This window comes from Lepus europaeus, unplaced genomic scaffold (assembly GCF_033115175.1).
Source record: "Lepus europaeus isolate LE1 unplaced genomic scaffold, mLepTim1.pri SCAFFOLD_85, whole genome shotgun sequence".
In the NCBI taxonomy this organism is placed as follows: domain Eukaryota; kingdom Metazoa; phylum Chordata; class Mammalia; order Lagomorpha; family Leporidae; genus Lepus; species Lepus europaeus.
The window spans coordinates 739834-761816 of record NW_026909613.1 but is presented as its reverse complement, the minus strand read 5'-3'; the positions used below and the strand labels follow the sequence as shown (position 1 = coordinate 761816).

Genomic DNA, 21983 nt, shown 5'->3' with positions numbered 1-21983 from the left:
GAGGATTCAAGATGGCAGCATGAAAGGAAGCTTACTACTCTAGTCTAAGAGAATATAGTTTAAAAAAAAATGGATAGAGTGCGATCTCTGGGAAGGGGTAGGGAGACAACAGCAGAGGAAACTCCATGCAAATTGGGGGCCACTGTGGACATACGTGGAGGGTGATGAGGCACAGAGCTCAGGACCCCAGTAGCCAAAGGCCTCTGCACCAGCTCTGCAATGAGATGAGACCAGAATGCAACAGCCCAAGTCACTGGTGATAAAGCTATGGGAAGAACCTGACATGGGCCCGGTTTGGAGCACTGGGCTAGGGGGGGTACAGTGTATCTGCCTACTTGGAAGAAAAAAAGGGGACACATTTCTCTCTCCCCAGTCATCCAGCAGTGGCATCATGTAACTAGCCGAGAGAAGGTGGGCATCATTTTGGACATATGTAAGAGCTGCACCAGCTCATGTCTGTGTGCCCATCAACCAGCTGAGGGAAGAGACGCCTGCATCTGAATGGGAGAACTGACGGGGGCTGAATGCTCATGACTGTGGGATGCTCGGGTGCCAGGACTGTGGAAACACGGTGACTGTGTGAGAGGGTGCAGGGTGTGTCAAGACCTTTGGCCAATCACTGTGGGTGGCTCCACATGCTTGGAGCTACCTGAGTTCCTGGTGGGGTCATTGCAGCAGAGTCCATGTTCACAGGGAGGACTGCATAGATTCTTTGTGTTGTTCTTGTGGTGGTGAGGATGAAAACTATACCCACTGGGGCTCATACACAGGTATTGTTCTCCATTGAAGAGAGGAGGTGAGCAGGAGAATATGCCAACAGAACAGAACAAATCTCCCCTCTAATAAAAAAGAGATTTACCACGTCCATCTTGGGTGTCACCCTGGACATCCCCTTAACCTTGAAGCACTGTGCAGAACTCCCTAACCACACCCAGCGTTCACCTCTGGGTATTCACTGAAAGAACAGACACTCTCCTAAGCCAAAGACAGACAGTTCAAAGATAAAGGACATCACAGAGGAAAAAAAAACAAGTATCACCACAAATGATAATAATAAATGAAACAATTCAAGAAAGAAGATTATGACAATCCCAAAAGAATAAAACTCTTCAATAATAGAATGTGAAGAAGTGATTAAAGAAATGCCAGAAATGGAATTCAAAAAATTGATCACAGAATTGTGAGTGATAAAAAAATAAATTTGTGAACTAAAGAAATCCATAAGAGGAAGGCATCTTGGCATAGCAGGTGGAGCTGTTGTGTGCAGTGCTGGCATCCCATACAGGTGCCGGAAGGTGTCCTGGCTGCTGCACTTCAGATCCAGCTCTCTTGTGTGGCCTGGGATATCAGTGGAAGATGGCCCAAGACCTTGGGTCCCTGCATGTCCACCGCAAGACCAAGTCCCCCATGTGGGGACATGGAGCAGAATCCTGGTTCCTAGCTTTGGATCGGCGCAGCTCCAGCCCTTGTGGCCAACTGGGGAGTGAGCCCCATATTGAAGACCTCTATTTCTTTCTCTCTCTCTCTTTCTCTCTCTGCCCCTCCTTCTCTGTGTAACTTTGACTTTCAAATAAATAAATAAATCTTTTTTTAAAAAAACAAGAAATCTGTACATAAGAAAAAAGAAAAGTTTCCCTGTGAAATTGAGATTTTAATTTGAAATCAAAATGAAATATTGGATATGAAGAATTCACTTGAACAAATAAAAAATACAGTGGAAAGACTTAAAAACAGACTTGATGAGGCACAAGAAAAATATGAGTTAGAAGACAAATCTCTGGAAATTTAATATACTGCTCCAAAAAAAAAAAAAAAGATACTATGAAATGACCCAACATACAGGCTTTATGAATTTCTGAAGGTGTGAAAAGAGAGAATGGATTAAAATGCCTATTTAGTTAAATAATTAAAGAAAACTTGCCTAATTTGGAGAAAGGAAGGGATGTCCAAGTACAGGAAGCACACAGAAAAACTAAGGGTATGAACAGAAAAGATCTGCATTGTGACAACACAAAGATTGTAAAATGTGCACCAGAGAAACACCCAGTTTACTTTCAGAGGTTCTCCAATTAGACTCACATTAGACTTCTCATCAGAAACCCTACAGGCTAGGAAAGAATGGCAAGATATATTCCAAGTCTTAAGAGAAAAAAAAAATGTCAACCCAGAATACTATACTCTGCAAAGCTCTCATTTATGAATGAAGGTGAAATAAAGAACTTCCATAACAAACAGAAATTGAAAGAGTTTGTCACCGCTCTTCCAGCCATACAAAAGGTACTTTAGGATGTGCTACACACAGCAACACAGAAATAGGCATAGATATTTTAACACTTCTATTCAACAGTGTAATGGAACATTGTGCTAAAGAAATCACACACACAAAAGAAAAAAACTCCAGATTGCATACAAAAGAGCAAACATGACTTGTAATATCTAAGACACATTTATAAGCGAAAGACATTCTGAGGTATTCACTAAAATCCTTAAGAAAAACTCTGTTATGTTCAGAATATAAAATAAAGATAAAAGCATCAATCATATTTCTGTGCAGTAGCAATGAACATCATGAAAATACAATTAGCATTAGCATTCAATGTAGCATAAAATTGAAAATATTAGTAAGAAATTTAAAAAAATGGATTTTATACTAGAAGAGAAAAATATAAAAACACAATTTTTAAAACAAAGCAGGGATTTCAGTAAGACATTTTAATACAGCAAAAATATGATTACTATTAGTTATTAGAAATGCAATCAAATCTAGGGAAATATATCAATTCCTATATAGTAAAATGACTGATTCAACCACAAATAAATGTTGCCAGGGACATGAAGAGCATGGAACCCTCATAAATTTCCAGTGCAGCCACTATGGACAGTAATCTGGCAGTTTCTCAGCTTGTTCTGCATAGGACTGTTTATCGCCTCAGTAGTTTATCCCCCAGGTATGCCACTAAAAGATACAAAATCAACATGCCCATAAAGGCTCACTGCAGCAGTATTCATGAAAGCCAAATATGAAAGCAACCCAAATACTAATGTGTAAGAAAAAAAAAGTGTGCAGTATATCTTTTATAATGGCATACTATTTGGCAATACACATCAATTAAGAAACAAAAGACCACAATAATAATGAAAGTCAAAATATTTTAAGAAAGCGAGAAATCAGAAGCAAAACCCCACACACTGTAGCATATTCAAAAGAATGGCCGATCTCTGGAGATAGAGTTTAGATTAATGCCTGTGTGGGGCTACTGGTGGACAAGGAGTTATCGTAAATAATATGAAGAATTTGGTGATTAATGAAAATGCATTTATATTAGGCTGTGCTTATGATCATAGAACTCCAAAAATCTGACAAAGCATGGAATACTCACTTGAAACATCATGGCTGGGCAGAGAGGCTCCTGACTGTGGGCTTCATAGAAGAAACTGAAGACAAACAAACATGACAAGGTTTCACATACTCTGCTCATTTGGTTAAAAAATATTTAAGACCATAAACACAAGGGGTCCTTACCATTCAATGGACAATGTTTAGTATGAAAGAACTATCATTTAGGAAATTTTTGCACCAAAATTAACAGCACTTAATTCCATATTTCATATTGGATCTTGCAGACAGCTCCCGACACTTCCCCGTGGTGCAGGCTCCACGCTGCGCAGGTGCCGGGAGAGGAGCTGGGCCTCCAGGTCGTGGTCCAGAGGGTCACTCCAGTGTCGCAGGGTCCCCCGCGCCCGCGTCCTGTAGCAGCCCCCACCTGACTTGTCCCTCTGGTGGCCACAGCTCCGCAAGACGCCAGGGTGGCAGGAGACCAGCAGGCCGGGTTGTTGGCGCTCACTTCCGCAGCCCCACAGACATGGCTCAGCTCCTTCACACACTTGCACTGCAGGGGGCGGTTTGGGGCCGCCCGCGTCCTCCGTGTAGATGACCCGCAGGACGCGGGAGCTACCCAAGCTCTTCTCCTCAACCTTTTCGGCCGCCTGGACGTGGGCCAGCTTGACGAGGGCGCTGTTCCTGGAGCCGGGCGTCTGGGCGCGGCTGAGGGCCTCGGTGGGGAGGGAGACACGGAGCTTCTTGAAGGAGGCGGCCAGGGGGCCCTCGGCCTTGGTCCTGTGGAGGAAGAGCGGCCCCTCCTTCAGCGGCAGCGCCTGCGAGCTCAGAGCGGCTGCAGGTGCAGCTCCTCCTCCTCCTCCATGTCCTGAGCTCGGTGACGAAGTCCCTCAGCGGCCCACGCCCGGCGCACTGTGGGCTGCAGAGGCTCCATCCACACCTCCTCGGCCCTGGACGCCAGCGTGTCCATGCTGCCCGCGTTCTGAACAGCCTGGGCCAGAGGAGCAGGGTGCGACCGGTACCGGAGTCCTCGTGCCGCTCCCGCAGGAAGAGCTTGGGCGACATGATAGCCAGAGAGAAGAAGCGCACACACAGGAAGCTGGTGGCGGTGAGGAGTGGCAGGTTCTCCTGCTGGGCGCTGGGGAAGCGCTCACACACGTGCAGCGCAGGAAGAGCGGAAGGAAGGTGGCAAGGCCATGGCGGGGCATACGTGAACAGAGCGACAGTATGCGCTCAGCAGCGCCCTCAGGTGGGCGCGCAGCGTCTGTGCACCCTGCTCCAGCACCTCAGCCTTGTTCTATGGGCGGTGCAGCCTGGAGTCCCCTTCGTCCTTAACTTCCACCTTGCTGGGGTCCAGCTCCACGTACTTCTCTTCAAACACCCTGTCAAGGATGGTGCGCAGTACGCCGTGCATATACCGCAACCCCCACCTTCAGAAAAGACTCCATGGAATTGGAGGCCACAGAGTTGCTGTGAAAGAGGGTGTTTGCCTTGCTGGTGCGGCCCAGGTCCAGCTGGAACAGCAGGGCCAGGAATTCCATATATTTTAATTCCATATACACTTAAAGAAACACTTCATTTTTCTTATGTGAAACAATTTAAAATAGTAACTTCAAGAGCAACATGTAGGAGCAAGGAAAATACAATGCCAACAATAAATAATTTTATGTCAAACTTTCTAACAAAGCAAAAGAGAAAAGAGTCTTTTATCATATGCAGGAATAAATAAATCAGGTTTGATCATCATTGCTATTTTCAAGATTCTGTGTCACTAAAATCTATTTTGGAAGGTGTCACTACAAGAGAAACCCTTTGTGTTGATGATAATAGATTTTTCAGTACATAATGCAGAATTACAAAGTGTTGCATTAAGCGTTGCTCCTGTGTTAAACCATTGTTAATCCTCTCTGAGGTAGGTAGCATACTAGGCATCTTGTAAAGGAAGTAACTAGGTACAAGAAGGCCAAGTGATTTGCCTAAACTCAGACAGCCCACCAGCAGCAGACCCTCAGTTCAAATCCAGGACTTCTGGCCAGCAGACAGGTTTTAACATGTACAGTAGATTTTACTTTTAAAACTAATTTTGAAAAGTAATTTTTTAAAAGTAGATTTTTACTTTTAAGGGTTTTAAGTAGGAAGAATATATAAGGTATGATAAAGAATAACATTAGTAACATTTTGGACTTCTTAGGATTTAAATACACAATAGATATCCAAAGAGAGATCTCAAGTAGGCAGTGTGATATACTAATCTGAAATGAAGGAGGGTTCCTGGGCTAGAGATACAAATTTGGAAATCATTAGTACATACACGGTAGTAAAAGTCATTAGAAAGAATATCAAAGATCGCACTCTAGAAAAATTTCATGTTTAAAAAGAAGGAAACGAGAAAAAAAAAACAAAAGAAACAGACTATGATGAATACATTAGAAAGACAATAGAAATCTAGATAAATGAGTGATAGTTTTATGCTTGTTTCAGAATACTTATGATTAAGGCCAGCATTTGTCATTTTTGATTTATGGATGATAGCCATGCTACCTGGAAGAGGTGACACCTCATTGTGATTTTTATTTGCATTTCCCTGATGACAGTGATCCTGCATTTTTTGTCATCTGTCTGTTGGTCACTTTTATTTCACCCATTGAAAAATGCTTGTTCATGCCATTTGTTCATTTTTTAACTGGAGTGTGTTTTATTGTTAAATTTCTTGAGCACCTTATATATTCTGGATGTTAATCTAGTAATGAGTGCTTACTGTTTCCAAATGGGGCTTTTCTCCCTCTCCCTCTAAACAATACTTCAGGAAACACACCAGCTGTAGAGGCCATTTGGGGAGTGAACCAACTGGAGGGAAGACCTTTCTCTCTCTCTCTCTCTCTCTAACTCTGCCTGTCAAAAAAAAAAAAAAAAAAAAAAAAAAAAGACAAAACAGACCTTAAGGCAAAAACCATTAACAAAGAACTAGAATGCACTTGTCTTTCCAAGACCATGATCCTAGCCAAGTTACTATCTTGCCTAGACTGTTTGAACAACCTCTTAGCCTAGCCTGCTTTATGCCCCTCAAACAGAGTGGTTTCCTAATAGTCTTTCATTGAAATTTTCCATGCTCTGCACGCACTCGGATTAGAACCCAAGCTCCTGACCATCATCTACAAAGCCCTGCAGGGGCAGCTTCCCCCCATCTCCAGCCTTACTCCCTCCCAGTCTCCCCCTCCCTTGAGCTTCCGTAGCAGCAAATCCCTCTTGATCTCTAGGATGTATTACAATCCTTCTCCTATCAGGTATTTTGCATTGCTATTCCCTTTGCCTGGCAAGATGATCTCTCCACTTCCCCAGGATGGCTGCTTCTCACCCTTCATGGCCCAGTTTAAATGTCCTGTCTCCAGAAGCCGCCCTTGTCCACCTGATCTGAGGGAAACACGTTCACCCCCACCCCAGTTACTCTTTCATATTCTCCAGCTTGTCTTAAAACAAAAAGGCATTAAATACTAAGTAAGTACTGCATTTTGATTCTCAACTGATTGATTTCTTGTTTGTACTCTCAATTAGTGAAGAACTGGAGGGGAGAAAGATCCCCTCAAAATTTCAGCAGGCTTACAAATAAAAAATTAAACCTTAAGCTTTAGTTTGGACTAGGTTTAGCTGAAAACAAATAGATTTAGCTTAAAAGAAATAAGGTTAGCATAAGAAAGCTTTTTTAGGAAATGAAGGAAGGCCAGATAATGGTGAAACAAATAAGAAAAACAGAATTAACTGGAAAGGATAAAGTGATAGGGATATTTGTGCATGTTCTAATAAAAAGGAAGAAAAAATTCTGAAAATTTAGAAAGCAGAGTAGGAGGGGATAGGAAACCAAAAGTAGAGAACAGAGAGAGGAGAGGCAGAGAGGAAGAGGATGGGGCAGCATGGGGGGGGGATTTTTTCCTTTGTGACAACATTGAGCAGAGGTACACCCCAAATATTTCAGACATACCGTTGAACATTCCCCAATGATATTATTTGAAATAAAACCTTTTTCATGATTCTGATTAATTTACCTGGATAGGGGCCTCTTGAAATTTCTCTCACCATTGTCCATTCTCCAAATGAGATATCATATCTGGTTTGGAAACTGCAAGCCCTGTTCAAAAATAAATAAATAGGATTTGATTGATGTTGTGAGAACTACTGACAAATTCAGTCTCAGTTCTCAATTTTCTACGTAGAGTGGCTATTACAGGAAGATATAGAGCTGCACTGTCCAATACAGCTGCTAATAACAACGCATGGCAGTTTAAACCAGCCTTAAATTAAAACTCCAGTTCTTTAGGTGGAGCAAATTTGAACTGCTCAAAAGCCACAAGTGGCTTGAATGTGCAATACAGGCTAGCAGAGATACAGGTTTCTGTTTTGTTTTTGTTTTTGGATTTATTTATTTATTTGAAAGTCAGAGTTACACAGAGAGGGGACAGGCACAGAGAGAGAGAGAGAGAGAGAGAGAGAGAGAGAGAGAGAAAGGTCTTCCATCCGATGGTTTACTGTCCAATTGGCTTCAATAGCTGGAGCTGTGCTGAACCAGAGCCAGGAGCTTCCTCCGGTTCTCCCATGTGGGTGCAGGGGCCCAAAGACTTGGGCCATCCTCTACTGCTTTCCCAGGTTATAGCAGAGAGCTGGATTGGAAGTCGAGTCTTGAACCAGCACCCATATGGGATGCTAGCACTTCAGGCCAGGGCGTTAACCTGCTGCGCCACAGCGCTGGCCCCATAGATTTCTGTTTTTTAGATTTATTTTTATTCATTTGAGTGGTAGAGTTACAGAGAGAGAGAGGGAGAGAGAGAGAGAGAGGTCTTCCATCCGATGGTTCACTTCCTAATTGCCTGCAACGACCTGAGCTGAGCTGATCCAAAGCTAGGAGCTAGGAGCTTCTTCCAGGTCTCCCATGCAGGTGCAGGGCCCAAGGACTTGGGTCATCTTCCACTGCTTTCACAGGCCATAGCAGAGAGCTGGATTGGAAGAGGAGCAGCTGGGACATGAACCGGCATCCATATGGAATTCCAGTGCAATAGGCGGAGGCTTAGAGCCTACTATGTCACAGCGTTGGTTCCCAGATTTCTACCATAGCAGAACATTCTATTGCACAGTAACAATCTACAGAATTATAAAGGTATTTATCTCAAGAGAGCTTAATACTATGGTTTCATGTGATAATGAATCATGGGAAAGATTCAAAATGGGGGGGCCAGCACTGTGGCATAGTGGGCAATCTACTTCAGATCCAGCTCTCTGCTGTGGCCTGGGAAATCAGCAGAGGATGGCCCAAGTCCTTGGGTCCTTGTATGGGAGACCTGGAGGAAGCTTCTGGCTCCTGGCTTCGGGTTGGCACAGCTCCACCTGTTGTGGTCATCTGGGGAGTGAGTCAGCAAATGGAGGGCTGCCCCTCCCCTGCCTCTCTGGAATTCTTATTTTCTTTTTCTTTCTTTTTTTTTTTTTTTTGACAGCCAGAGTGGACAGTGAGAGAGAGAGACAGAGAGAAAGGTCTTCCTTTGCCTTTGGTTCACCCTCCAATGGCCGCTGCGGCTGGCGCACTGTGGCCGGCGCACTGTGCTGATCCGATGGCAGGAGCCAGGTGTTTATCCTGGTCTCCCATGGGGTGCAGGGCCCAAGAACTTAGGCCATCCTCCACTGCACTCCCTGGCCACCGTAGAGAGCTGTCCTGGAAAAGGGACAACCGGGACAGAATCCGGCACCCCGACCGGGACTAGAACCTGGTGTGCCGGCACTGCAAGGCGGAGGATTAGCCTGTTGAGCCGCGGCGCCGGCAGAATTCTTATTTTTAAATAAATAAATATTTTTTAAAAAACAGGGGTAGGTGTTTGTCATAGTGGTCAAGATACTGCTTGGGACACCCACATCCTATCAGAGGCCTGGGTTTGAATGCTGTCTCCATTTCCAATGTACACCCTGGGAGGTAACAGGTGATGGCTCAAGTAGTTGGGTCCCTGTCATCCATGTGGGAGACCTAGGCTGAGTTCTGGATTCCTGGCTTCAGCTTGGTCCAGCTCTGGCTGTGAGACATCTGGAGAGTGACAAGTAGATGGAAGATTTCTTTCCCTCTCGCTCATCTGTTTTTCAAATTAATTAATTAATTAAAAAGAAAATGAACACTGATAATTCCTTTATGGAATAGATGAGAATAACTTTGGAACCGGATTCCAACAAAACATATGAAAGGACTTCAAAAAGTTCACGATAAATGGAATTAAAAGACACAAAAAATAAAATGTGATTTCTCAACATGAGCTTACAAGTTGAAGATACTTGTAAACAAGGATACCAGTCACTTGGTCCAACATGAAAGAACTGAGGGCTCTGGGGTTTTAACCACATCACTATAGCTTTTTAACTGAAGAAAAATGGGCATTCTTTAAAGATCTTTTAAGATTAGGAAACAAAAACAAGTCAGAAGGAGTGTCAGGTGGAAGCCTGATGATTTCCCTACAAACACTCAAAAAACCGCCCTTGTTCGACGAGCGGGATGAGGAGGAGCAGTACCGTGGTGAAGGACACTCCGGGAAAGCTTTCCTGCATCGTTTTTCGGCTTAGCTTTGACTAACTTTCTCAAAAACACTCTGTAAGCAGATGTTGTTGTTCTTCAGCCTCTCAGAGAAAGTCAACAAGCAAAATGCCTTACGCATCCCAGAAACCAGCTGCCATGACCTTTGCTCTGACGAGACCACTTCCACCTTCGGTAGTCGTCGCTTTGACTGTGCTGTGTCTTCTGCATCATCCTGGTAAAGCAATGTTTCATCTCCTTTTACAATTCTCGAAAGAAATGATCTTGATCCAGTTTTACAATTTTCTGTGGTAGCCTCTGCTCTTATCTGGGGCTAACCTGGGGATCGAGTGGAAAGTCTGCTCCACTTTGTTTTTCAGTCAGAGCTAGGCAGACTGAGGCAGTTGGGATGTTTAGGGCTGGCTACTGTTGGTGCTACTGTCAGTCCTCTTTAATTCAAGCACAAGCAAGGTTCATTTTTCCCTTGCAAATTGTCATGGATTGTCTGCTGCTAATGTGTTCACCTTGCTGCTTCTTAAAATGAGTTTTCTATTTGTAAACTGATTTCTCTGGAGGCACTGTCCCCAAAAACCTTTCTTTTTTTTTCTTTTTTAATTTTATCTATTTATTTGAGAGGGAGAGTCACAGACAGTGAGAGGAAGAAACAGAGAGAAAGGCCTTCCTTTTGTTGGTTCACTCCCCAAATAGCTGCAATGACCAGAGCTGAGCCAATCAGAAGCCAGGAGCCAGGAGCTTCTTGAGGGTCTCTCACACAGGTACAGGGGCTCAAGGACTTGGGCCATCTTCCACTGCTTTCCCAGGCCATAGCAGAGCGCTGGACTGGAAGAGGAGCAGCAGGGTCGAGAAGTGGCATCCATATGGGATGCCGGCATTGCAGATGCAGGATTAATCTACTGTGCCATGGTACCAGCCCCCCTGAAAACTTTTCATAAACATAAATGATTTCATCATTCTTCCACCCCATGCTTCACCATAAATATGATGTTTGTTTTGTTTCAATTTTAGCAGAATTTGGAATCCAGGTGCTCTGTTAGGGTCTCCTTTCAAACTGATGTCTTATCCTCAAACTAGAACCTATTCAGACATGTTACAGCACATCAGTAGGAGCTTATTTTGGTGTAAAAATGTGAAATCCATGTAGTTTTTTGTCATAATACACATTTCCACTGCATTTGTTATTCTACAATAAGCATATCATTTAGTTAAGAATGAAGGACAGCATGATGACCAACAATGTTCTCCAAAGATTCAGAGAGTCTGACACCTAAACTCAAGACTAAAATTCAGCTAGGTACTGTAGAAGCTCTGTGTCCTCAGTAAACTGGGTCAAGGGGGCAAATGTATCAACACAGAAGAGGAACTGACCTCACCCAGGGAGACAAGATTCCTGTCATTCTCCAGCATCACATCCTTGTGCAGGTTCCTCTGTGTAGGGTCCATCAGTCTCCAGGCCTCCAATGTGGAGTCTATAGCCACATCTTTGAAAGTCAGTGACTCCTAGAATAAATAAATTGTGATCACCCAGAGACTATACTATCAGCCCTGTTAGGCAGAATACCATGTATAAAACTGGAGAAAAACTCCAGAAATTAGAATCACCAAATGATTATGTATGCCAACTCCTTAATCCTTACAGGACATAAAGGTCTCTCCAGTGACAAGAACTTAAAACCATAAGAGGAAGCCTATTCCATCTTTGGAGTTCCACCTGAGAGTAGTTTTACCAAACTAATTCAAATCTGGTTTTCTAGAAACTACATATTGCTCCTACTATACTTTCTGGAGCCAAACAGCATGGCTTCTTCCTTCTCTAGAAAGTCTTTAAAAATTTGTGTACAGCTAGTGGTTTCTACCCAAATAATCTGCTATCTCAGAAAACCCTGACTTGTGTAAAAGATCACTGTCTTTCAGTTCTAATCTGCAGAATATGGCTTAACAAAAGATACTGCATCAATCAGACCACAGGTACAGAATGTTATAAGCTCTCTCTGAGACAGAAAAGAACACATAGGAATTTGGGGGACCAGTTCTTTGGTTAGGATATGAAATATGTACAAATGCTTGTACAATAAATGGAAGAATGAGTCCAAAGTATTTTTAATGATGAACTACTGAGAGAAGGAGGAAACAGAGTGGAGAAGACTGAAATAGGACCTAGGCTCTTTTGAATAGTTCTTGTTTTGCATATTTGACTTTTGAACTGCAGAAATATTTTATATTGTTTTAAAACAAGGATTAAACTTCAAGAAAGCAATCTAGTAGAGTACAACCAGCTGGAATAGCATACCCACTTATCAGAGAGGAACTATTCTGAGTGATTTTCAAACACAGTCATTTTTCTGTACCTCTGAATAAGAACTCCGAAACAAAGACAGTAACAAAAAGAAGACATTTTCTGTAAGCAATCTTATTGGTGGTAGAAGTAGAAATGATATTCTGTAACTTTTGTGTGTGCAGTGCTGCATAAAGCAAATTAGCCTATCACTTTTCCTAAAAACTAATCAATTTGGTATGGGAGAACAAAGATATAAAGAGCATATAAATGATGAGATTAGGTTAAAAACTCCATGGTTCTGAATTTGAAGTCTCAGTACACCCTCATGAAATATTTCATGTTCAAAGGAAAGAACTAGCTTTAACAATATGAAGAAAGAATGCATTATGCTGGGGCTGGCATTGTAGAGTAGCGGGTAGAGTTGCCGCCTGCAGTGCCGGCATTCCATTTGGGCGCTGGTTTGAGTCCAGGCTGTATCACCTCCAATCCAGCTTTCTGCTATGGCCTGGGAAAGCAGTGGAAGATGGTTCAAGTCCTTGGGCCCCTGCACCTGCATGGGAGACCCAGAAGAAGCTCCTGGCTCCTGGCTTTGGAACAGCACACCTCTGGCCATTGCAGCCAATTGAGGAGTGAACCAGTGAATGGAAGACCTCTCTCCCTCTCTGCCTCTCCTTCTCTCTCTGTGTAACTCTGACTTTCAAATAAATAATAAATCTTAAAAAAATTAATAATGATATGAGCCTTAACCTCTGAAAATTAGGGATGTGTGTGAACAGGCTATGATACACTACTAAACCAACATAGTTGGAACTACTGATCAAGTGTTTCTTACAAAACTTATATTTCAAAGTCACTGTTAAAACACCTTTTTAAAAATCAGATTAATATCTATTCCAAACACATATACACTTAAATGTCTTTAGGTAAAATTAAAATATTCAGCATAACATCTAATTTCTAGTCTTGTCATTTACAGCTTTCCAACCTGATTTGGTAGCTTAGTCACAGTTCACTACTTCAAAGCCTGCCCGTAAGCTCTCTTCTCACCAGGATACACTCACAAATACTTTTGACAAGTTAAATCCCACCTGTAATTGGTAACAGCTTAAATCTATTCTCACAAATTTTCTGTTGACCAACTTAGCTAACACTAACGTCCCAACTGAAAGATTCTTTAAGAAAAAGGTCTATTTTTAATTTTTTTAAAAAAATTACTGTTTATTTTATTTTAGCAGATATGTCCATCTGCTGGTTTATTTGCCAAGTGTTCCAACAACCAGGGCTGCACCAGGCTGAAGTCAGGAGCTGTGAATTTTTGGAAAGATATTTGGTTCAGTATCAACAGTGAATCTTCTAATAGATTGTATTCTACCATAATGAACCCAAATTTCCTGTGTCAAACTATTAGGTTCAGTTTCCAGAGAGGGGTTGGGTGAGGCAAAGTTCCAAACTTCAGTAGAAGTAGAACATGCACAACTCAATACAGCAGGTTGGAAACAGAGGAAACCTTAACTCACCAGAGGTCCAATGGAAACAAACACAGCAGCCATGATCTCTGCTTCTGTGTTTCCCTCTCCAGAAAGAGTCGAGTCTGGCAAAGACGTATCTGCAGAAAACAGGAATTCACACAGACCAATCTCGCTTGGGAGTTTCAGATACAAGTGAGCATGGTCTCCCTAAGGGAACACAAGAGAGTAACGTTCAAGATGAGAAAAGACCAAAGACTTTTGGTCCAAGATCTTGAAATCAGTTGTAATAATTACTTTCTGTAATTGTTTTAAAAATTGATTCTAAAGGCAGAGAGAGAGAGAGAGAGAGAGAGAATATCTCAACCACTGGTTCACTCCCAAATGCCTGCAAAAGCCAAGATGGGCCAGGTCAATGTTGGGTGCCAGGAAATCAATCTGTCTCCCATATGGGTGGCAGAGACCAAATTATTTGAGCCATCACCTGCTGCCTCCCAGAGTGAGCATTAGCAGGAAGCCAGAACCTGGAACAGAGCCAGTACTTTATCCCAGGTGCTACAATATGGGATGCAGGCATTCCAGGCATCTTAACTGCTACACCAAATGCCCAGCCCAGATCTCGAGATTTTAATACTATTACAGGTAGTTACAGTTAGCAGGCCAGACACTGTACAAGGAGTTTCTTTTTAAAGATTTATCTATTAACTAGAAAGGCAGAACTACAGAGAGGTAGAGGGGGGGGGGTATTTCATCTTCTCCAAATGGTCACAATGGCTGGAGCTGAGGCAACCTGAAGCCAGGAGCTTCTTCCAGGTCTTCCATGTGGGTGCAGAGGCCCAAGGACTCAGGCCATCTTTCTACTGCTTTCCCAGGCCACAGCAGAGAGCTGGAATGGAAGTGGAACAGCCAGGACTCGAAGTGGCGCCCAAATGGGATGCCAGCACTGCAGGCAGCAGCTTTACCTACTTAGCCACAGCGCTGGCCCCAGAGCTTAAAAAATACTCTTGGGGCTGGCATCGTTTTATAGTGGGCAAAGCCACCACTTGTGACACCAGCATCCCACATGAGCATTTCTTCAAGCAACAGCAGCTCAGTGCAAAGTGGCCCCTGCCATCCATGTGGGAGATCCCTGGCTTCAGCCTGGCTCAGCCCCAGCCATGGTGGCCATTTGGAGGAGTGAACCAGTGTATAAAAGATGTCTTTCCAGCTGGCACCATGGCTTACTAGGCTAATCCTCCACCTGCGGTGCTGGCACCCTGGATTCTAGTCCTGGTTGGGGCGCCGGATTCTGTCCCAGTTGCCCCTCTTCCAGTCCAGCTCTCTGCTGTGGCCTAGGAAGGCAGTGGAGGGTGGCCCAAGTGCTTGGGCCCTGCACCTGCATGGGAGACCAGGAGAAAGCACCTGGCTCCTGGCTTCGGATCGGTGCAGCGTGCCGGCCGTAGCGGCCATTTGGGGCGTGAACCAATGGAAGAAAGACCTCTCCCTCTCTCTCTAACTCTGCCTATCCAAAAAAAAAAAAAAAGTCTTTCTCTCTCTCCCTCTCTTTTAAATAAATCTTTAGATTAAAAAAAAACTATCATTTAATGTTCACATCAAGTCAATGGAGAGTATATTTTTATTCCATATATAAGGCAAGAGAGGTTTACAATAAGGAAACTACTTATTTAAGGTCATGCAGATATATGACTTCTAATCAATGTAATTACTTTTATTTTCCTTAAAAGATTTATTTATCTTATTTGAAAGGCAGAATTACAGAGAGAGAGAGAGAGAGAGAAACAGACTGAGAGATCTTTCATCCTCTGGTTCGCTCCCCAAATGGCTGCAATGGCTGCAACTGGCAGATTAAGCCAGGAGCTCCTTCCAGTTCTCCCACGTGGATGCAGGAGACCAAGCACTTGAGTCATCCTTCGCTGCTTTCCAGGCCATTAGCAGGGAGCTGGGTCAAAAGTGGACCAGAGGCAGAGGGTTAACTCAATACGCCAAAGTGCCAGCCCCTAATCCATGTAATTTCAAACTCATACCTTTCCCACTAAATCAACTTGCTGTATAAAGTGGAAGAAAATTCAATCTCTTTGGCACAGTCACCCTCTCAGCAAACAAAGAAATATATATTCCAAGAATATCTTTTTCCTTCCTTTTGTGTGAACAGTCAATGTTTAATAAATATTTCTGTTTTTATTTGGAAGAATTAGAGAAAGAGACAGATAGACAGACACCTTCCATCTGCTGGTTCACTCCCTAAGTGGTTGCAATAGCCAGAGCTGGGCTGGGCTGAAGCCAGGAGTTTCATCTGGCTCTCCTATGTGGGTGCAGGAGCCCAAGGACTGGGGTCATCTTCCACTGCTTTCCCAGGCCATTAGCAGGAAGCTGAATTGGAAATGGAGCAGCCAGGAATTGAACCAGTGCCCATATGGGATGCCTGCATGGCAGGCAGCAGCTTTACCCAACAACGTTGGCCTTGAGTCAATTTCTTAAAATTTCCAGAGACAGCAGTTTCACTATAGTGAACACCACAACTTCAAAATTTAAATACTGGATACCTTGACATGCTCCTTCTAACCTCATATTCAAATAATTTTTAATCTATCTTTCTATATAAGGCAAATCCAAATAAACAAGACACAGGGATAACAAGAATGATAGAAAATAAAGTGGAATTCAATGCACCCATGTGGAATACCTGGAATAAGCTCCTGGCTCCCAGCTTCAGATCGGCGCAGCTCTGGCCGTTGGGCCCAATTAGGGAATGAACCAAGAGATGGAAGACCTCTCTCTCTCTCTCTGACTCTCCTTCTCTCTCTGTGTAACTCTTTCAAGTAAATAAATAATCCTTAAAAAAAGAAATTGAATGGAGTACATTCTCTAAACATGATGCAATAGAATACAAATGTAAAAGGAAGTTTGGAATGGGGGTGGGAATTTATTTTTTTTTTGGGGGGGGGCCTTGAACTTAAAATAGGTACTCCTTGGTAGCTACTAAGTCAAAAATAAAATCTTAAAATTTAATTGGCAGTGAGTTAGGAAATGAAAGTATTATACATTAGACATACATGATTGTTGCCAAAGTTTTAAGGAGATTGAATTGATATTCCTAAATACTTTTAGGTAGGATTTTGGGGAAGAGCGAAAACATCACGTGTTCAAAATAAAGAAGAAAAACACTTAGCAAGCCATAAGAAAACTAAGAGGTAAAAATGATAAAGGAAAAAACTAATGAATTAAAAAAAAGCAAATAAAAAACAGGTGACAAAGCCAAGATCTGATTCTCTAAATAATGAAATCTACAAGCCACTGGCTAAAGCAGGAAAAACAAACAAACAAACAAAAAAAAGGCTATAATAAACATTTAAAAACTGCATGCCAATAAAAATAAACTTTCCAAAGCATAATTTGTTTAAAAATGTTCTGTGACTGGAGGCAGGTGCTTCGTGCTGCTTGGGAGGCCAGGGACCCATATTTGAGAGCCTGAGTTTGAGTCTCAGGTCCCGATTCCAGCGTCCTGCTGACCTGCAGCCGAGCACAGACAACAGGTGGAAGACCTGGACTGACTTCTGAGCTGCAGGCTTTGGCCTGGCCCAACCGCTAGGGCTAGCAGGCATGTCGGGGGAGTGTCTGTCTTCCCTGCCTTTCCAATTACATAGTTAGACCTGAAAAGATGAATAAAGTCCCACTTGGTTACAATTCAGTATTTTTCGGCTTTCTATCAGCCGTATCTACACACCCACAGGAAGAAAAGGCTGCAGGTGACCCAGCCCAAATTCTCCTGAGACCTGCGCTCCACGGGGCTGTTTCCCACTCCTCATGTTCTATGCGGTCCAGGTGGACAGTGAGAAGCGGCCACACACAGTGCGGAAAGAGCCTAAAGGAGGAGACTTCCCTCGCTTGTCCAGACCCCAAGTTGGTGCGGTCGTCTAAGAGCGACGCAGGGCCCCGCGTTCCCCAAGCAGGCTGCAGTGGCCAAGGACGCTGCCGTCAGCTCAGGGGGCGACAGGTGGTGTCCCCGTGATTCTCCGAAACGCCACCAACACGGCCCGCGAGGAGGAGCGGCGCAGGTTGCCCGACGGGAAACCCAGGTCCACCCGCCGGCCTCGCCCTCTCCCCCTACCCGCTCTGGGCTTCCCCTCCGGGAAGGGCCAGCCCCAGCCCAGGCCCCGCGTCCGGAGCCCGGCAGGACTCCCGACCCCGGAGAGAGGGCTCGGGACCCGGGCGAGCGGGGCGCCCAGGATGAGGGATGCCTGGGCGGAGCCGGAGCCCGCGCCCGGGGAGCGGCCCAGCCCAATCATCTCCCTCACAGGTGGGCGGGCCTGGGTCCGCCCCGGGACGGGGGCGCCGGAGCGAGCGACCACGGCCCGGAGGCCGCTGCGAGCCAAGCGCCGAGGGAGGGTCGGGGGGAGACCGAGGCCTGGCGCCCGGGGCAACGGCTACCTGGCGGCCACACTGAGGACAACCGAGGACGCTGGCAGAGCAGGGCGGGAGCACTTCCAGCAATGGCGCCCACTCGGCGGCGAACTGCCAAGCAAGCCAGTGCGCCTGCGCCAACGCGGCGCCAGAACTACAATACCCAGAAGGCTCCGCACGTATGGCCCCGCCCCTTACGTCGGCCTTTGTGAGCGAGTTGACTGTGTTTAACCCTGCTCTTTGGGGACCTCTGTAATCCAGCAGATCACCCTGTTCCCTGATCCTCAGAGGCTGAGTGGGCAACCCAGACTTCCACCCTCACCTGACTGTGGAACAGATCAGTTACTACAGGGGTGATGTCAGCGTGTGCAAATCTAGACACCTGCTGGTGGCCTATTGGGGCGCCTGAAATATTCTCTCTGCTCAACACTGACAAGGGACTCCCCTCCCCAAAGCTGCCAAGGGAGGCTGGGTCCAGAGTTTGGAATTTCACTCTCAGCCAAACCAGGTAAGTGACTTTTTACCCACCACGCTGGTGCCAGGTGAGGCTGGCTTGCTATAAACCCAAGGTTTAAGCAACATCTGGGTTACCATAATACTCAAAGTGTACCAAAATTTGGCAAAAGACATGAATCCACAAATTCAAGAAGGTAAGAAAAGGCCCAGCAAGAAAACACACAAAGAAATCCACTCGGAAAGTAAGAGAACTCAGTAAGAGAGGAGACCACGCCATGCAAGTAGCAGCAACAACACGTTCAAATACCGGTGGATTTCTCATGAGAAAGCTGGGATGCCAAAAGAAAGTGGAAGAAAGCACTGAAGAAAACAACTGTCAACGCAGAATTCTCTATTAAAATATACATAGGATTTTTCTATGATAATATACATAGGAATCAAAGCATTCTCAGATAATGGAAAACGAAGATAATTTATCATGGGCAGATCTACTGTAAAAGAATGGCCAAAAAACTGGGGACAAGTAAAAGATTTCAGTCATAGGAATCTGAGAAAATTCACTACCAGCTGCGACAGGCAAATAATATCCTCCCAAAGATGGTCACGTCCTAATCCAGGGAATTCGGAAAAGAGCTTGGCAGATGTAATTCAATTAAGATTCGATTAAGAAGGGGAAAATACACCAACTTATCCAGGTGGACACAATACAGTTTACCTATGGCCCTTTAAGGTGGAGATCCTCCCTTCACCATGGTCAGAGGGGGATGCAACTACAGGAAAATGGCACAGGGGCTGGTGTTATGGACAAGAAAGTCAACCTGATGCTTGTGATGTTGACCTCCCAGGCTGGAGTGCTGGTTCCATTCCTGACTGTTTTCCACCCAGCTTCCAGTGAATATGCTTGGCAAGGTACCAGAAGATGGCCCAAGTACCCTGCCACCAATGTGGGTGATGAGGATGGATTTCCAGGCTTGGCCTGGCAGTGACTTGGCTGTTGTAGTCTTTTGGGGAGTGAACTAATGGATGGAAGATATCATTCTTTCTCTATCACTTTGCCTTTCAAAGAGATATATCTTTAAAAAAGAGGGAAGCACAGAGGACAATCATTTTTGAAAATCTGAGAGGCAGAGAGAGACATAGAGAGGTTCCATCCACTGGCTCCTTCCACAAATACAACCACTTCTGCTTCCCAGGGACTGCTTTAACAGGACATTGCAATCAGGAGCCAAAGCTGAGAACTGAACTAGGTACTCTGAAATGAGGCATGGACAGCATAACCACAATCTGGAGGATTCCCCCGCCCCCAAAACTGATCACGTGATGCGTACACATTCACATAGGATGTCTACCTCTTAACTTCCCCTTAGCAAGCCAGGGGCGGCTCTTGGTTCCCTAGCAACCGGGGGCGAATGTTGATGCGCAGACCAAGCCCAGAAGCCTACCTTCCCACTAGAGGAGACAAGACGAAAGGAGACGAGACCCGGGCTGGACAGTGCGGAGAGAGGTCGGTCCACAAGTGTACTCCGCAGATCACCTCAAAAGCCCAGGTGTCCCGCGTGGGCGGTGGTGCCCGTGAGCACTTGAGCCGGAACCCGCCCCTTCCCAGGTGTGCATTGTTAGCAGGAAGCGGGAGCCAGGAGCTCCCGGGCCTCGCTCGAACCCCAGCACCCAAGCATGAGAGATTTTGCGGGTGCCCAGCAGTGTCCTAAGGGCTGCCGAGTCCCACGCCCGCGCTTGGGCCCCTGCCACCCACGTGGGAGACCCGGATGGAGTCCAGACTGCTGGCTTTGGCCTGGCCCAGCGCTGGCTGCTGTGGCCATTTGGGAAGAAACCAGCAGATGAAGGATGGATCGATCTCCCTCGATCTCTCTCAATCTCTCTCTCTCTCTGTCTGTAACTGTGCCTCTTAAATAAATAAATTTTAAAAAAATAAAGCAGGGGAGACCACAGCAGTGCCTGTCATGCAGGGAACATGAGCCGGCTGCACAGGGCACCCCGCCCCCACAGCACCCCGCCACCCTCCCGCACCCCGCCCCACCATGACCCCCTCTACAGCTCGACTGAGTCTCCTCGCCAACGAGCACGTCTTGCAACCCGGGGCATTTTCTGGGGAGACGCCCAGTCTGAGGGCTGCTGGTACTGACAGGGAGGGACAGGCGTCCGGGACAGCCGGGTGACCGGGCCCTGGCGGGGTCACCTGGGGGACAAAGCCGCGAGACCTGCAGGGTGGAAGAGGGCGCTCAGCGTAGCACCGCCACTAGGGGACAGGGAGGGCCGCGTCCGGATGGGGAGGGACGCTGGAAGTGTCACAAGAGTAGGAGCTGGGCCCCAGGGGAGCCCCCTGGCAGGGCATCCCGCTGCCCAGCGGAGGCCTGGCGACCAGGATGCCGGACCCGTCCCGTGAGCTGGCCCCGCTGCCCGGCCCAGGCGCGACGCCAACAGATGCTGCGGGGCTGGAGGCGGGGGACCCTGAGCCGGTAGCGGCCCGCGCGGTCCGCACCAGCCTCCACAGCCACTGCTGTCGCCCCCCCTCCTTGCCGCTCGCCACTGGTGGGGCCTTACGGATGCACTGTCCCACCGGCGCGCTGAACGGATTCCCCAGGAGGAACTGCATCTTGCACGGAAAGCCTGGCGGCGGCAGCGGCAGCGGACGGGGCGTCCAGGCTGCCCGCCCGGGGCTCCGCCACTGCCACCACCCGAGGTCACGACCTGACTGAGGCTCGCCCCCGCCCTACCCTCAGCAATGCCCAGCCGCCCGGCCCTTGGCCACGCCCCCTTGCCGCGTCTCTATTGCGCAACGCCTACACAGCCCTCATCCCATTGGCCTTCGCCTCTACCTCAACGAAGCTCCCACCCACCCCGCGGTGTCCCATTGGCCGGAGAGCGAGCTAGGTCTCTGGAGTCCCCGGCAGGCGTAGCGGCTCCTCCCCTGGCCCGCCTCCGAAAGAGAGGCTTTGCGTGTTCATTCGCCCATATGTCGGTCAAGCTAGAGAATCCTTAGTAGTATTGGATAAAGGACGAGTCCATCACTCAAACCGGGACGAGGAGAGGCGGTGCCTCCACAAATATCCCCGCCCACAGAAAGCGCTGATTTGGGGGTAAACGTTGGTTGCCTTAAGCCTGGTTGGTGTGGTAGGATTTCCCCGCCCCGAGAACTGATCACGTGATGCGTCCATGTTCACCCGGGATGTCTACCTCTTCACTTCCCCTTAGCGACCCACCCCGAGAACTGATCACGTGATGCGTCCATGTTCACCCGGGATGTCTACCTCTTCACTTCCCCTTAGCGACCCAGCGGCGGCGCTCGGTTCCCTAGCAACCGGGGGACGCTGTTGCTGCGGGGACCCAGTCCGGAGGCCGGGGCCTGGGACGAGATGAGACGAGACCCGGGCTGGACTGCGCGGAGAGTGGTCGGTCCACTAGTGTGCTCCACAGATCACCTCAAAAGCCCAGGTGTCCCGCGTGGGCGGTGGGGCCGTGAGCACTTGAGCC

General features: G+C 46.4%; 1 long non-coding RNA gene and 1 pseudogene across 1 annotated transcript; both read right to left on the bottom strand.

The window, feature by feature from the left end:
* Positions 1–2777: 2777 nt before the first annotated feature.
* LOC133755722 (uncharacterized) lies at positions 2778–21190 on the bottom strand. Its single transcript, XR_009865468.1, has 6 exons — positions 21054–21190; positions 13686–13844; positions 11259–11390; positions 7378–7460; positions 3381–3435; positions 2778–2956 (listed from the first exon to the last, which is right to left on the bottom strand). It is a non-coding gene; the product is annotated as an uncharacterized LOC133755722 (long non-coding RNA).
* LOC133755723 (ras GTPase-activating protein 4-like) lies at positions 3607–4920 on the bottom strand (annotated as a pseudogene).
* Positions 21191–21983: the final 793 nt, after the last annotated feature.